This window comes from Zingiber officinale, chromosome 4B, assembly GCF_018446385.1.
Source record: "Zingiber officinale cultivar Zhangliang chromosome 4B, Zo_v1.1, whole genome shotgun sequence".
Taxonomy (NCBI): domain Eukaryota; kingdom Viridiplantae; phylum Streptophyta; class Magnoliopsida; order Zingiberales; family Zingiberaceae; genus Zingiber; species Zingiber officinale.
In genome coordinates this window covers 36,942,163-36,958,661 of record NC_055993.1, presented here as the reverse complement: position 1 = coordinate 36,958,661, position 16,499 = coordinate 36,942,163, and positions in this window count along the sequence as shown.

Below are 16,499 nucleotides of genomic sequence, written 5' to 3'. Positions count from 1 at the left end.
CATTTGGCATGCTTGGACAGGAGTACTCCAGTGCTTCTGTAGCACCCCAGAGTTTTGCTCCAGGACCTTATTATCCGACTCAGGGGCAGTATCAGACTCAGTCCCAGCCAGCTGCACAGTATCAGTCACCATCCTCTCAGTCTTATCTGGCACATAGTCCAGCAGCGCCTCAGTGGCAGGCTTCTGCCCAGCCGCAGCAGCCGCTGGCAGTGTTACCACCTCCTCCTCCGCCAGAGACTGGTCGTGTTCATGCGATTACCAGAGAGGATGCTCAGCGGGCCGACGGATCCGTTTTCCGCGGTACGATTTCTATTTATGCATTTACTGCTGATATTTTGATTGATACTGGTAGTTCGCATTCTTTTATATCCCGTACCTTTACGGAGATTGGTAGATTACCATCGTTAGGTTGCGACGATTGACTGCCTCGCTACCGTCTATGATACTTTAGAAGTCACCCAGAGATCGAGGTTGCCCGTTAGACTTTGGCAACATGATACTTACGGTAGATCTTCTAGTATGGAGATGGTCGAGTTTGATATCATTCTTGGCATGGATTGGCTGTCAATATATCATGCTACCGTTGATTGCCAGACGAGGGTGGTCACCTTCCGGCCTCCGAACCAACCCTCGTGGAGTTTCACTGGCATCAGAGACGACGGCATCTCGATTATTTCGGCGATTCAGGCGCAGAAGCTGCTGTCACACGGTGTCATGGTTTTCTGTTATCGTTGATCAAGACTGAGGACAGTAGTAGTTCGCAGCTCTCCGATGTTCCTGTAGTCCGGGAGTATTTCCGGAGGAGCTGCCAGTTTGCCTCCCGAAGGCCGGTGGAGTTCGCTATTGAGCCGATTCCGGAACCGCCGACATCGAAAGCTCCGTATCGTATGACACCAAAAGAGTTGAATGAGTGAAGGTTCAACTCCTGGAGCTTTTAGACAGGGGATTTATTCGCCCTAGTGTTTCACCATGGGGTTCTCCGGTCTATTTGTCAAGAAGAAAGACGGCACCATGAGGTTATGTATTGACTACAAACAATTGTGACCGTCAGAAATAAATATCCATTACCACGGATTGAGGATTTGTTTGATCACCGAGGTACATCGGTGTATTCTAAGATTGATCCGCGATCCGGATATCATCGCTGAGAGTCGAGATTCGATATCCGAAGATGCTTCCGCATCAGATCATTATTATGAGTTTTTGGTAATGCCATTTGGGCTTACCAATGCTCCAGCGGTGTTTATGGACTTGATGAACCGCATTTTTCTTGAGTATCTGGATCAGTTTGTTATCATTTTCATTGATGACATATTGGTCTACTCGTTCCGAGGAGGAGCATGCACAGCATCTTCGCACAGTCTTGGAGATTCTTCGACGACATCAGCTGTACGCGAAGTTCAGCAAGTGTGCATTCTGGCTATCCTCAGTTGGTTTTCTGGGACACGTGGTTTCTAGCAGAGGTATTTCAGTTGATCCTCAGAAGATCGAGGCTGTCACCGGTTGGGAGCAGCCGAAGTCAGTTCAGGAGATCCGCAGTTTTCTGGGACTAGCAGGATATTACAGACGGTTTGTTGAGGGTTTCTCGCGTATTGCTATGCCGTTGACACGCCTTACCAGGAAGGGCGTGAAGTTTACATGGTCCGAGGATTGCGAGACCAGCTTTCAGGAGCTGAAGCGGAGATTAGTATCGGCTCCAGTTTTGGTTTCACCATCTGGAGATGATGGATTTGTACTTTACACCGACGCGTCTCTACAGGATTTGGGCGCTGTTCTGATGCAGCACGGCAGAGTAGTCTCTTATGCTTCTCGTCAGCTGAAGGAGCATGAGAAGAATTACCCAGTTCATGACCTGGAGTTAGCTGCCATCATCTTTGCTCTGAAGCTTTGGTATCATCATTTATACGGTATCACATTTGAGATTCTCACTGATCATAAGAGTCTCAAATATATTTTCACTCAGAAGGAGCTTAATCTTCGACAGAGGAGATGGATGGAGTTCCTTAAGGACTACGATTGTACCATTAGCTACCACCCGGGGAAAGCTAATGTGGTTGCAGATGCACTCAGCAGGAAGTCCAGAGGGACTTTGGCTTGCCACCGGACTTCAGTCACGGACTTGATTCAGAGTTTCTCGGAGTTAGATCTTGAGGAGCAGGGACCGACAGAGCAAGGTATTCTTGTTACCATGGTTGCTCATCGTCGATCGTGACGAGGATCCGAGAGGCACGGACCGATGATCAACATTTGCGCTTATTAGCAATGATAGATAGCTTAGGCAGATCGAGTTTACACGAGACGAGGAGGGTATCATATACTTCCGAGGCAGATTATGCGTACCTCGGCCTCATCCGGTCTTACAGAGCTACTTAGAGGCACACCGTTCTCGATTTGCGATCCATCCAAAGGGACCCGTATGTATCGAGACTTGAGGCGCTATTGGTGGAACGGCATGAAGAAAGACATCGCGGATTTCGTAGCTAGATGTCTTGTCTGTCAGCAGGTGAAGGTGAACACCGGAGACCTGCAGGTTACTTCAGCTGATTCCTATTCCCGAGTGGAAGTGGGATCACATTACCATGGACTTTGTGGTAGGGTTGCCGAGGACACGACGAGGCCATGACGTGATTTGGGTAATCGTTGATCGATTAACCAAATCCGCGCACTTTTTAGCGATTCGGAGGATGATTCTCGGATCGATTGGCGATCCGTATTGCCGGAGATCATCGACTACATGGTGTTCCGCTGAGTATCATTTCGGATAGAGATCCACGGTTTACGCCTCTGCGTAGTCTCGCATGAGCCTTGGGCACACGGCTTTTCGATCTGACTTTCCATCCACGCATGATGGACGAATGAGCGGACCATTCTGACTTTAGAGGACCTCTGAGGTCATGTGTTATGGATTTGGAGGCGGTTGGGAGGACCATCTCGTTGGTAGAGTTTGCCTACAACAACAGACCTTCCATTCGGCTATCCGGATGGCACCGTTTAAGGCGTTGTAGGTAGACCTTGTCGACACCCGTCCTCCGATGAGGTTGAGAGGCCCATTGTTGGGACCTCGGAGAGTTCAGCAGATGCAAAGTTGGTCCGCTTATCGACGGAGGATGTCGAGGCGCAGGACCGCCGAAGAGTTATGTTGATCGGAGAGACTCTTGGAGTTCTCTGTTGGCGACCATGTGTTTCTGCGAGTTTCACCCACGAAAGGGGTGAAGAGATTTGGCCTCAGAGGTAAGTTAGCTCCGCGGTACATTGGTCCTTTCGAGATCTTGGAGAGGATCGGAGCGGTAGCTTACCGATTGGCACTACCACCGTCCCTGCCAGGCGTTCACGATGTATTTCACGTATCGATGCTGAGGAGATACGTGCCTGATCCGACACATGTGCTGGCAGATATTCCAGATCCAGTTCAGCCTGACATTACATATGAGGAGGTTCCGGTACGGATTCTCGATCGGAAAGAGCGTCAGTTGCGGAACAAGACTATCCGGCTGGTTAAAGTCGGATGGCAGCATCACTCGGACGAGGAGGCTACTTGGGAGCTCGAGGACACTATCCGAGCTCGATATCCCCATCTTTTTACTTGAGGCATGTGATTTATTTACCGTTCAGCATTTATACTCTATATCTGTTGTTAGTAATTGCTGATGGTAGATAACGAAATTTGGGGACCAAATTTTTATAAGTGGGGGAGAATGTAAAATACCGAAAATAGGCGAATATTAATAAGGGAATTTTTCGGAATTTTTGGAAATTTTTCGGGAATTTTTCGGAGCTCGTATGGACGAGTTAACGGGAACAAGAACGGGGTCCGGAAAAGCCTGTTTAGGCTACCCGATTTAAGCGAGGAAAAGATTATATTTATATATCCTTTTCCTTTTTATTTTTTTTTTTTTTATTTCTTTTCCTTTGCTTTTGTCGCCGAACCCGAGTCTTTTTCCCACCGACGACGATTTCCCTCTCAGCCGACTCCTCCGAGCCCTAACCGCCGGCCACTCGGCGGTTTCCTCCTGTTTCCCCTTTTCTCTACTTATCCCACGCCGAGTTTTCCTTCTTCCCCGAGTGCACCAAGCTCTGCCCCGACGCCAGCGACGCCGGCCTTCTCCACCCGACGCCTCCGCCAGCCACCGAGAGTCCTCCGACCGCCGCCGACTCTTGACCCGAGCACCACGGCAGGCTTTGTCTTCTTTTCTCGGAGTCGTCCTCTGCGTGGAAGAGGCAAGCCCTAGTTGAGCCTTTGTCAATCTCCTCTGTGCCGACCTCCTCCACTGAGCCATGCCCTAGATTCACCGCCGGCCACCTCTGCCCTGCCACCTCGTGCCGCCACCACTGCCGACGCCGACCCTTTCCTTGATGCCACTCTAGGTAACGGATTGGTGGGGTTTTTGTGCTTTGAGGGGTGTTTCTAATTTCCGGCAGCCACCTTCTAGCGGTAAACAACCCTATTGAGCAGCAACTCTTGGATTCCAGCAGCGAGGTTGATTTGGATTTCTAGGTTGTGGAACTTGAGGTAAGGCTTAGGGTTTGTTTTTGTATTCAATTCTGTGATCTGGTTCTTATCCCTGCCGTGTGCAGCACTTGGGTTGTGTGGAAGGTTATGCTAACTAAGGGTGGTAGTCTCTAATTTTAGATTCAATTCAACGGTGGTGTATCTGGTTTTCGCGGCTGCCCTGTCCCGACAACAACTACTTGTTGTGGATCAATAGAGGAGACTTTGGTGTTGAGGTAAGATATTTAATTAGGTTGGATTAGGTATGAGTTAGATTTTTTGTAATTGGTTGCATATGTATAATTGGAATTGGTCTGATAGTATGATTAGGGTTAAGGTAAGCTAACCCTAGTTAATTGTTGGATTTATGTTAGCTTCTCGTGGATTTGATTTAGCTATTTTATCTATATGAAGCTAGCTAAACCTGGAAACTATAAATATTACAGGACCTTGACGCGAGACGAGTATCTCGGAGTCAGATTGGACCTTTCTATTTTCGGAGGCGGGTACTTTTGACTTTTTGTCTTTGATATGCTTAGTAATGAAATTAACATGTTGCATTAATTGTGTTTCTTATCTGTTTCGGTTAATCACTACCCAAATCTTGGTTCATGCTTGATTGATTGATTGGTTTGCATCTCATGTATATTTTTCCTGTTTATACATGCTTATAGGGGTAGTGATATACCATGCTTCACCATGTTCGGGACCTAGGTTTTTATACCTTCTGTGTACCTTTGATTCGATATGATTCGTTGACCTAGGGTGCACTTTTCATATATATGGATTAGGTCGATGTTTATATGGTTATTGCCATGCATCATTTGCATGATTGCATCTTTCGATAGTCCGCTCCATTATTGTTGAGCACATCGCCATTACATGGATCCGCACACACCACCACTCATGGGTTAGTGGTCGATTCGGGCAGTTGCGTCAGGGACTCTGTTAGGCACCGCTGGTCCGCTCATGGGTAGTGTGACAACGTGTTATCCGGCAGGGATTCCTCCCGTCATCGTATCCGGAGTTGAGAGCATTGCGCTCCCCATCTATGATTTGGGGTAGGAGGATAGGTGTACTCGACAGCATCTCACTCATCGGGAGTAGTGACGACAGAGTGCACGGTTGTCACACTCTACCCACTCGGCCTCACTTTTGTATGAGATGATCGACTGGCGTCACCAGGACGCATCATTGGCATCATATGCATGATGCATTTATTGTTTGTGTTTGTGTTTGCTGCATTTATATTATTTGGATACCTATGTTTGACATGCATACAGGATTTCCTTATCCCTCGGACTGTTTGACCTTATACTCAGGACCTGGTTAGTACAGTATTCTCCTGTTTACTTCAGATGCATTTTTATCTTTCTTATCAGGAGACTGTATGCATGATTAGTGCTAGGTGTTGTTTCTTTACTTTGCATATCAATTGTACCTGCTGAGTGTTGGACTCACCCCGCCTCCATTGTTGTTATTTTCAGGTTGATGTTGTCCGGAGGGAATTCCAGTCGCTAGTCCTCACTGCACGTAGTGCTGGTCCCTGTAAACCTCGAGGATATGTTTGGTTTTCTTTGGTTTCTTTTCTGTTCTAGACTGTTTTGAACATGATATGTTTTGGATTATTCTGCTTATGGATATTGTATGGATTTTATTATTGCGATGGATTTGGATTTGGATTTTATTCTACTACATGCCTGCCTGGATGGCAGAAGAGGTGAGTTCGTCGGATTTGAGCTTTACGAGTGTAGTGGAGTAGGGTGGATTTCGAGTCAGAGTATTATTTTACTGTTAAATTATCTTAACTGCGTGGTTGTGACAGCCAGAGGCTGAATAGATTATATATAACTGCGTGGTGATGTTTTATTTTGTTGTTATTATTCCAGCCGCCTGTGGTGAGGTATTTGTGAGATGTAGAAAAGTTTCAGATTGTCCACCGTACAGGGGAGATGCTGCCGAAATTTTCTCGGACAGGGACTCCTCTGGGGCGTGACAATATCTATTATATAATTTAACAGATATGAGGAGATCTACACGTATTGCTGCAAGACGTGGTGCTGGACGGCCACGTACGAGGACCTTGGGATCTCTGGACTTGCCAGAGATGCCTACCGGTGTTGAGCCTGTCAGTCAGGGACAGACTCAGGATACTGTGGGCGCATCGGGCTCTCAGACCCCGATGGCTCCTATAGAGGTACCTACCTCGTCTGTACCGAGTGTACCCATCCTTACTGTATTTTCGGTACCACCAGGGGTACTACCGACATACCCCACACCTGCTCCGGACCAGCCTACGGTGTACCCGGCACCACCGCCACCTGGACCTACTGTGTACCCAATACTCGTGGCACCTGTGCCCCCAGTACCTACAGTGTACCCAGCAGCACCTGCACCAGCGGTACCGACTGCTCCACATCCGGTACTACTACCTACCGTACATCCAGCCGCGACCACCTATGTTGACCCTGCAGTGCCACCGGCGGCATATGCTCCAGTTTATACAGCAGCACCGGGAGTACCTCCCCCTGTCTATTCAGTGGTACCACTTGTAGCACCAGCTCCAGTGGTTCCGCCAGTTCAGGCAGCCGTTCCGACACATCTCACTGGCATTGTCGCGGCACGAGCTCGGATCCCAGCATTAGCAGAGTCGATGAAGAGTCGATTTACACTCTTCCGAGTATACCTTGATCCGAGTGTGGCCCTATCGTGGATAGAGACTATGGAGCGAACCTTCTTCTATATGGCTTGCTCCAAGTGGGAGAAAGCAGAACTGGCTGCTTTTCACTTATGGGACGAGGCCGACACCTGGTGGGTTACTCAGTGTTCCATTATCGGCGAGCAGAACATTACTTGGGCCAGATTCAGAGAGGCTTTTGAGAGCCGCTTCTTTCCACGAGCTTATCAGATGGCTCGCCGGCAGGATTTCCTGAGTCTGCGACAGAACAACCGGTCGGTGACAGAGTATAATGCAGAGTTTGACAGATTGGCCAGATTTTGTCCAGAGCTAGTTGCTGAGGACAGTTCACGTATGCAGTAGTTCATTCAAGGGTTGGATGGACAATTACAAGTAAGGCTTGCCGGTCTTGGTTGCACATCTTATTTGGAGACGTTGGACAGAGCCCTCATGATTAAGTCAGCTCAGTAGAGAGCATTTCCGGACAGAAAAAGGAAGCAGCCTGGTCAGACGTCTGGACAGATCCAGCAGCCATAGGCTACACAACATCAGAGCGGTCGCAATCGGCCAGGTCAGGGTACTTCTGGGGTATTTCGTAGGCCTCAGAAGTTAGGGCAGTCTTCTTCAGGACGTTTCCGGTCTCCACAGCAGAACCGGAAACAACCCGCTAGCGACATTCGCTGTTTCAGATGTGGGTCCAAAGATCACATCATCCCAGCCTGCTCTCTGGGACAGTCAGTTTGCTTCCATTGCAAACTGCCTGGGCACCAGAGCCGAGATTGTCCGCAGAAGACTCAGTATATGACTTCCGGAGGGTCTAGTCAGGGAGGACAGTCCAGTCAGTCCGGAACTTATCGAGGAGGGCGAAGAGCCCAACCTTCGCATGGCCAGCAGCGGAGTGCTCCCCCTACAGCAGCTGCATTTGGCATGCTCGGACAGGAGTACCCCAGTACTCCCATATCAGCTGCAGCCCCAGCCACAGGCTCAGTATCAGACGCAGTCCCAGCCATCAGTACAGTATCAGTCGCCGCCCTCTCAGACTTCTCTGGCGCAGTATCCAGCACCGCCTCAGTGGCAGGCTCCTGCCCAGACGCAGCAGTCGTAGGCAGCGTTACCACCTCTTCCTCCTCCAGAGACTGGGTGTATTCATGCGGTCACCCGAGAGGATGCGCAACGAGCCGACGGATCCGTTTTCCGCTGTACGATTTCTATTTATGCCTTATCTGCAGATATGCTGATAGATACTGGTAGCTCGCATTCTTTTATATCTCGTACTTTTATGCGGGAGATTGGTAGATTAACCACTTTCAGATCGCAGCGACTGACCGTCTCTCTACTCTCCGATGACACCATGGATGTCACCCAAGAGGTCAGAGGTTGCCCGTTAGATTTTGGCAACCTAATACTTATGGTAGATCTTTTAGTATTGGAAATGGTCGATTTTGATATTGTACTTGGCATGGATTGTTTGTCAGCATATCATATCACAGTTGATTGCCAGACGAGGGTGGTCACATTCTGGCCTCCGAACCAACCCTCGTGGGATTTCACTGGCATCAAAGATGATGGCATATCGATCATTTCAGCGATTCAGGCTTAGAAGCTGTTGTCGCATGGCTGTCAGGGTTTTCTGTTATCTTTGAACAGTACTGAGGACAGCAGTAGTTCGCAGCTCTCCGATGTTCCGGGGGTCCGAGAGTACCCAGATGTATTCCCAGAGGAGCTACCAGGTATGCCTCCCAAAAGGCAAATGGAGTTCGCTATTGAGCTTATTCCGGGGACCGCACCGGCATCGAAAGCTCCTTATCGTATGACACCAAAAGAGTTGAACGAGTTGAAGGTTCAACTCCAGGAGCTTTTAGACAGGGAATTTATTTGGCCTAGTGTTTCTCCATGGGGTTCTCCGGTGTTATTTGTCAAGAAAAAGGACGGCACTATGAGGTTATGTATTGACTACAGACAGCTGAATGCAGTGACCGTCAGAAATAAATATCTTTTACCACGGATCGAGGATTTGTTTGATCAATTCAGAGGTACATCAGTGTATTCTAAGATTGATCTGTGGTCCGGCTATCATCAGCTGAGAGTCAGAGAATCTGATATTCAGAAGACAGCTTTCCGTATCAGAAACGGTCATTATGAGCTTTTGGTAATGTCATTTGGGCTTACCAATGCTCCAGCGGTGTTTATGGACTTGATGAACCGCGTCTTTCTGGAGTATCTGGATCAGTTTGTTATCGTTTTCATCGATGATATATTGGTCTACTCGCGTTCCGAGGAGGAGCATGCATAGCATCTTTGCATAGTCTTGGAGACTCTTCGATGACATCAGCTGTACGCGAAGTTCAACAAGTGTGCATTCTAGCTATTCTCAGTCGGTTTTCTGGGACACGTGGTCTCTAGCAGAGGTATTTTAGTAGATTCTCAAAAGATCGAGGTTGTCACCAGCTGGGAGCAGCCGAAATCAGTACAGGAGATCTGCAGTTTTCTGGGACTAGCAGGATATTACCGACGTTTTGTCGAGGGTTTCTCGCGTATTGCTATGTCGCTGACACGTCTTACCAGGAAAGGCGTGAAGTTCACGTGGTCCGAGGATTGCGAGACCAGCTTTCAAGAGCTGAAGCGGATATTAGTGTCGGCTCTAGTGTTGGTTTTACCTTCTGGAGAGGATGGATTTGTACTCTACACCGACGCGTCTCTTCAAGGTTTGGGTGTTGTTCTGATGCAGCACGGCAGAGTAGTCTCTTATGCTTCTCGACAGTTGAAGGAGCATGAGAAGAACTACCCAGTTCATGATCTGGAGTTAGCCGCCATCATCTTTGCTCTGAAGCTTTGGCGACATCATTTATAAGACATTACATTTGAGATTCTCACTGATCATAAGAGTCTCAAATATATTTTTACCCAGAAGGAACTTAATCTCCGATAGAGGAGATGGATGGAGTTCCTGAAGGATTATGATTATACCATTAGCTACCACCCGGGGAAAGCTAATGTGGTTGCCGATGCACTCAGCTGGAAGTCTAGAGGGACTTTGGCTTGCCATCGAGTTTCAGTTGCAGACTTGGTTCAGGGTTTCTCCGAGTTAGACCTTGAGGAGTAGGGACATACAGAGCAGGGTATTCTTGTTACCATGTTGCTTAGTCGTCGATCAGGACGAAGATCCGAGAGGCCCAGGCTGGTGATCAGCATTTGCAGTTCATTGGCAGCCAGATAGCTTCCGGGCAGCAGACTGAGTTCACACGAGACGAGGGGGTATTATATACTTCTGAGGCAGATTATGCGTACCTCAGTCTCATCTGGTTTTACAGGAGCTACTTCAGGAGGCTCATCGTTCTCGATTTGCGATCCACCCAGGCGGGACCCGCATATATCGAGATTTAAGGTGTTCCTACTGGTGGAACGGTATGAAGGAAGACATCACGGAATTTGTAGTTAGATGTCTTGTCTGTCAGCAGGTGAAGGCCGAGCACCAGAGACCTGTCGGTTTACTTCAGCGGATTCCTATTCCTGAGTGGAAATGGGAACACATTACCATGGACTTTGTGGTGGGTTTGCCGAGGACACGACGAGGCCATGACGCGATTTGGGTAATCGTTGATCGATTAACCAAATCCACACACTTCTTAGCGATCCGGAGGACTGATCCCCTGGATCGATTGGCAGATCTGTACTGTCGGGAGATCATCAGATTACATGGTGTCCCTTTGACTATCATTTCAGACAGAGACCCCCGGTTCATGTCCCGTTTCTGGCAGAGTCTGTAGCAGGCCTTGGGCACGCAGCTCCGTTTCAGTACAGCTTTCCATCCGCAGACAGATGGACAGTCAGAGCAGACCATTCAGACTCTAGAGGACTTGCTGAGATCATGCGTATTGGATTTCGGAGGCAGTTGGGAGGACCATCTGCCATTGGTAGAGTTCACCTACAACAACAGCTTTCATTCGGCTATCCAGATGACACCGTTTGAGGCGCTGTATGGTAGGACTTGTCAGACACCCACCCTCTAGGATGAGGTTGGGGAGGCCCAGCTGTTGGGACCTCATAGAGCTCAGCATGACGCAGAGTTGGTCCGTATTATTAGAAGGAGGATGTCAGAGGCGCAGGATCGTCAGAAGAGTTATGCTGATCGGAGACGCAGACCTTTGGAGTTCTCTATTAGTGATCATGTTTTTCTACGAGTTTCACCCACGAAAGGGGTGAAGAGATTTGGCCTTAGAGGTAAGCTAGCTCCGCGATACATTGGCCCTTTCCAGATCCTGGAGAGGATTGGAGCATTAGCTTACCGGCTAGCACTACCACCATCCCTAGCAGGCGTGCACGATGTATTCCACGTATCTATGCTGAGGAGATACATACCCGACCCGACACATGTGCTGATAGATATCTCAATTCCAGTTCAGCCTGACGTCACTTATGAGGAGATTCCGGTACGGATTCAGGACCGGAAAGAGCGTCAGTTGCGGAACAAGACTATCCGGCTGGTTAAAGTCAGATGGCAACATCATTCGGATGAGGAGGCTACTTGGGAGCTCGAGGATACTATCCGAGCTTGATACCCCCATCTTTTCACATGAGGTATGTGATTTAATTTACCGTTCAGCATTTATACTCTATATCTGTTGTTAGTTCTTGCTGATGGTAGATAACGAAATTTGGGGACCAAATTTTTATTAATGGGGGAGAATGTAAAATACCGAAAAAGGGCAGAAAATAATAAGGGAAATTTTTCGGAATTTTTTGGAAATTTTTCGGAGCTCGTATGGACGAGTTTACGGGGATAAAAATATGGCTCAGGAAAGCCTGTTTAGGCTACGGAATTTAAGCGAGGAAAAGTTTCATTTTCCCTTTTTGTTTTCTTTTTCTTTATTTTCTTTTTCTCCTCCTCTCCCGTCACCGTGCCCCAAACCCCCCGCGCATCTTCTCTTCTCCGATCCCTTGCCCTAACCGCCGCAGCGGTTTTTCTCCTTGGCGATTTAAAGCCTTCCCTTCTTCTTCTTCCCCAGCCGATTCCCTCTGCCTCCCGATCCCTTTGTTTCTCCTCTTCCGACAGTCGCCCTCGCGGAGCGATCTCGCGAGCCACCACTGGTCGAGCCGCCCTCTAGCGATCTCTCTCCCCTGCGCCCGATCCGCCGGCATTCGAGACCCCGCAGTCGATACCTCACTGTGCCCTAGATCAGCTTTTGCGCAGCACTGCCGACAGCGACGCCGCGCACGGGACAGCGCCAGCGACACTCGAGCCAACGCCAGCCAAGGACCCTACTTCTTCCTTTCCCCTCGTGGATGTGCCCTAGAGCAGTGTGTGATCCTTCTTTCTCTTCGCATCACCGCCGTGCCCTAATTCATCGGCAGCACAAATCTACTGACCGGCCACCAGAGTTGATCCAGTGTCGACCTTCCTTGTGCCCTAGCAACGGCGCATCTCTGTGGTGTTTGTTTCCGGCCAGGAGCAGGGTATCAGTGCCCTAGTTTGGGGTTCACAGCCGCTGCCGCACCCCTGCACAGTGCTGACGGCTACTGGTCTTTCCGATCCGAGGTGCCACCTCTACACGAGTTGGGCTTCATCTAGGGGCAAAGGTTTGTGCCCTAGTTTGTTCTTCACTGTGGTCCTATCCTTGTTGTTAGCGGGCTCTAGTTGTGATTTATCTGGGATTGTTGCTAATTTATGGATATTGATTTGGTTGACAGCAGTTTGACCAGGGCAGAGAAGTTGATTCCAGCAGCAAGAACGGCTGTGGAACTTGAGGTAAAGTTTAGGGTTTTGATCTTCGTGGTAGATGATTGCTAGTTGTGTTAGCAATAATTGTTAACTTAGGTTTAGAATTAACCTAATGGTGTAATTAGGGTTAATGAAGCTAACCCTAGATGGTTGGTGGATTAGGAATTTGTTTAGCTATTTGTTTATAATTAACTTAGCTAAACTGTACGATTTACTACAGGACTTTGACGCGAGACGAGTATCTTGATGTCGGATTGGACTTTTCGATTGGAGGCGGGTACTTTGACTTTATGTCTTTTGATATGCATAGTAATGTCTTTAACAAATAGCAACGATTGTGTTTTCTTATCTGCTTCGGTTGATCACTACCTGATCTGTTACATGCTTGTTTGTTTATTTTCTATGCATATCATGTTAGTATTTACCTGATTATGCATATTTATAAAGGTAGTGGCACAACCATGTTATTTATCATGTTCAGGGCCTAGGGTTTTTGATACCTTATCTGATCTGTGTACCTTTGATTTGATTCATTGTCCTATAGTACACATTTTATATTTATGTATGCATATTGCTATGCTATTCAGGATATTGCCATGTTTAGTGTCATGCATCATCTCGCATGATTGCATGCTGTGCGATAGTTTGCTCCATTATTGTCGAGCACATCGCTAGTTACATGTATTTGTACACACCACCACTCATGGGTTAGTGGTATATCAGACAGGTGTGTGGCAGTTCTGTTGTTTGGCTCGTTGGTCTGGTGACTCAGCGTGGTAGCCGGCAGACGGTTCTACTTTGTTTGGCTCCGCTAGTTTAGTGTAGCAGCGTGGTAGCCGACAGTCGGCACGATGTATTCCACGATGTAGTTGGAGAGGATTAGAGCGGTAGCTTACCGTCTGATACTACCACCGTCCCTGGCAGTCGTGTACGATGTATTCCACATATCTATGTTGAGGAGATACGTACCCGACCCGATACATGTGCTGACAGATATCTCAGTTCCAGTTCAGCCTGACGTCACTTATGAGGAGATTCCAGTATGGATTCTGAACTGGAAGGAGCGTCAGTTACGGAACAAGACTATCCGACTAGTTAAAGTCGGATGACAGCATCATACGGATGAGGATGCTACTTGGGAGCTCGAGGATACTATCCGAGCTCGATATCCCCACCTTTTCACTTGAGGTATGTGATTTAATTTACCGTTCAACATTTATACTCTTTACCTGATGTTAGTATTTGCTGATAGTAGATAACGAAATTTGGGGACCAAATTTTTATTAGTGGGGGAGAATGTAAAATATCGAAAAATGGCGAATAATGATAAGGGAATTTTTCAGAATTTTTAGAAATTTTTCGGAGACTGTATGGACGAGTTTAAGGGGATGAAAACTGGGCCCCGGGAAAGTCTGTTTAGACTACCCCATTTTAACGAGGAAATGTTTATTTTATTTAAATCATTTCCTTTTTCTTTTCTTTTCTTTTCTTTTTTTTCTCCTCTCCCTCGCTGTTTCCCTCATTTTTCCCCGCGTGCCATTCCTCTTCTCCTCCACCGAACTCACCCCATGCCCTAACCTCCTAGCGCCGGCGGTTTCCTTCTCCTCTGTCCCTGCCCAAGCACCGGCGAGCACGAGCCACCGCCGGTCGAGCCGCTCCTCAGCCTTAGCGCCGCTGCATGAAAGGTCCAATTAATGTATCACGGAGCTAGCTTACCTCTGAGGTCAAATCTCTTCACCCCTTTCGTGGGTGAAACTCGCAGAAATACATGATCACCAATAGAGAACTCCAAATGTCTCCGTCTCCGATCAGCATAACCCTTCTGGCGGTCCTACGCCTCTGACATCCTCCGTCTGATAGTACGGACCAACTCTGCCTCATGCTGAGCTCTATGAGGTCCCAACAACTGGGCCTCCCCAACCTCTTCCCAGAGGGTGGGTGTCCGACAAGGCCTACCATATAACGCTTCAACGGTGGCATTTGGACAGCCGAATGCAAACCGTTATTGTATGCGAACTCTACCAATGGCAAGTGGTCCTCCCAACTGCCCCTAAAAATCCCATACACCTGACCTCAGCAAGTCCTCTAAAGTCTGAATGGTCCGCTATGACTGTTCATCTGTCTGTGGATGGAAAGCTGGAGCTGAGTGCCCAAGGCCTACTGCAGACTCTGCTAGAATCGAGACGTGAACCGAGAATCTCTATCCGAAATAATAGTCAAAGAGACACCATGTAATCTGATGATCTCCGTACAATACAGATCTGCCAAACGATCTAGGAAATCAGTCTTCCGGATCGCTAAGAAGTGCCCGATTTGGTAAATCGCTCAACGATTACCCAAATCGCGTCATGACCTCGTCGTGTCCTAGGCAAATCCGCCACAAAATCCATGGTAATGTGTTCCCATTTCCACTCGGAAATAGGAATCTGCTGAAGTAAGCCAGCAGGTCTCTGGTGCTCGGCCTTCACCTGCTGATGGACAAGACATCTCGCTACAAATTCCGCGATGTCTTTCTTCATACCGTTCCACCATACAGAACGCCTCAAATCTCGGTACATACGGGTACCGCCTGGGTGGATAGCAAATCGAGAACGATGAGCCTCCTGAAGTAACTCCTGTAAGACCGTGTGAGACTGAGGTACACATAATCTTCCTCGGAAGTATATAATATCCTCCTCATCTCGTGTGAACTCGGTCTGCTGCTCGGAAGCTATTTGGCTGCCAATAAACTGCAAATGTTGATCACTGGCCTGGGCCTCTCGGATCCTCGTCCTGATCGACGACTAAGCAACCATGGTAACCAGAATACCCTGCTCTGTCTGTCCCTTCTCCTTAAGGCCTAACTCGGAGAAGCCCTGAATCAAATCTGTGACCACAACTCGGTGGCAAGCTAAAGTCTCTTTGAACTTCCGGCTAAGTGCATTGGCAACCACATTAGCTTTTCTATGGTACAATCGTAATCCTCCAGGAATTCCATCCATCTCCTCTGTCGGAGATTAAGTTCCTTCTGAGTAAAAATATATTTGAGACTCTGTGATCTGTGAGAATCTCAAAGGTAATGCCGTACATATAATGCCGCCAAATCTTCAAGGCAAAAATAATGGCGGCCAGCTACAAATTATGTACTGGGTAGTTCTTCTCATACTCCTTCAACTGTCAAGAAGCATAGGAGACTATCCTGTCGTGCTGCATCAAAACAGCGCCCAAACCCTGAAGGAAAAACAGGTCAGGATAAAAAAGGGATTCCAGACCAGGGTCAAATAGGACTTAAACTAGAAGGCCGAAGCCCGCGTTTACAAGGTTACGGATCGTATCAGTCAGAAAATATTCGAGATAACTGATGAGAAGAGGAACATACTATAAGAAAGTTGATACACTATCAAAGAAAATCGAAAGCTAGCGGTCAAGTCATATCACCATATCATAAGAAGGGCCAATGGAACAAAGCAAAGTCAAGTCTGAAATTACATAGCAAACAGTTTGAGTGAAAGTTTTGACAGTTTCATGTGTACATTAATAGTTCAGTATGCAAAGCCTCATCAAGGATCATTGTCAGCATGAGGCGCAGGGGGGCCAGGCACCACGTCAGCCGGAGGCTCAGGGAGGAAAAATAA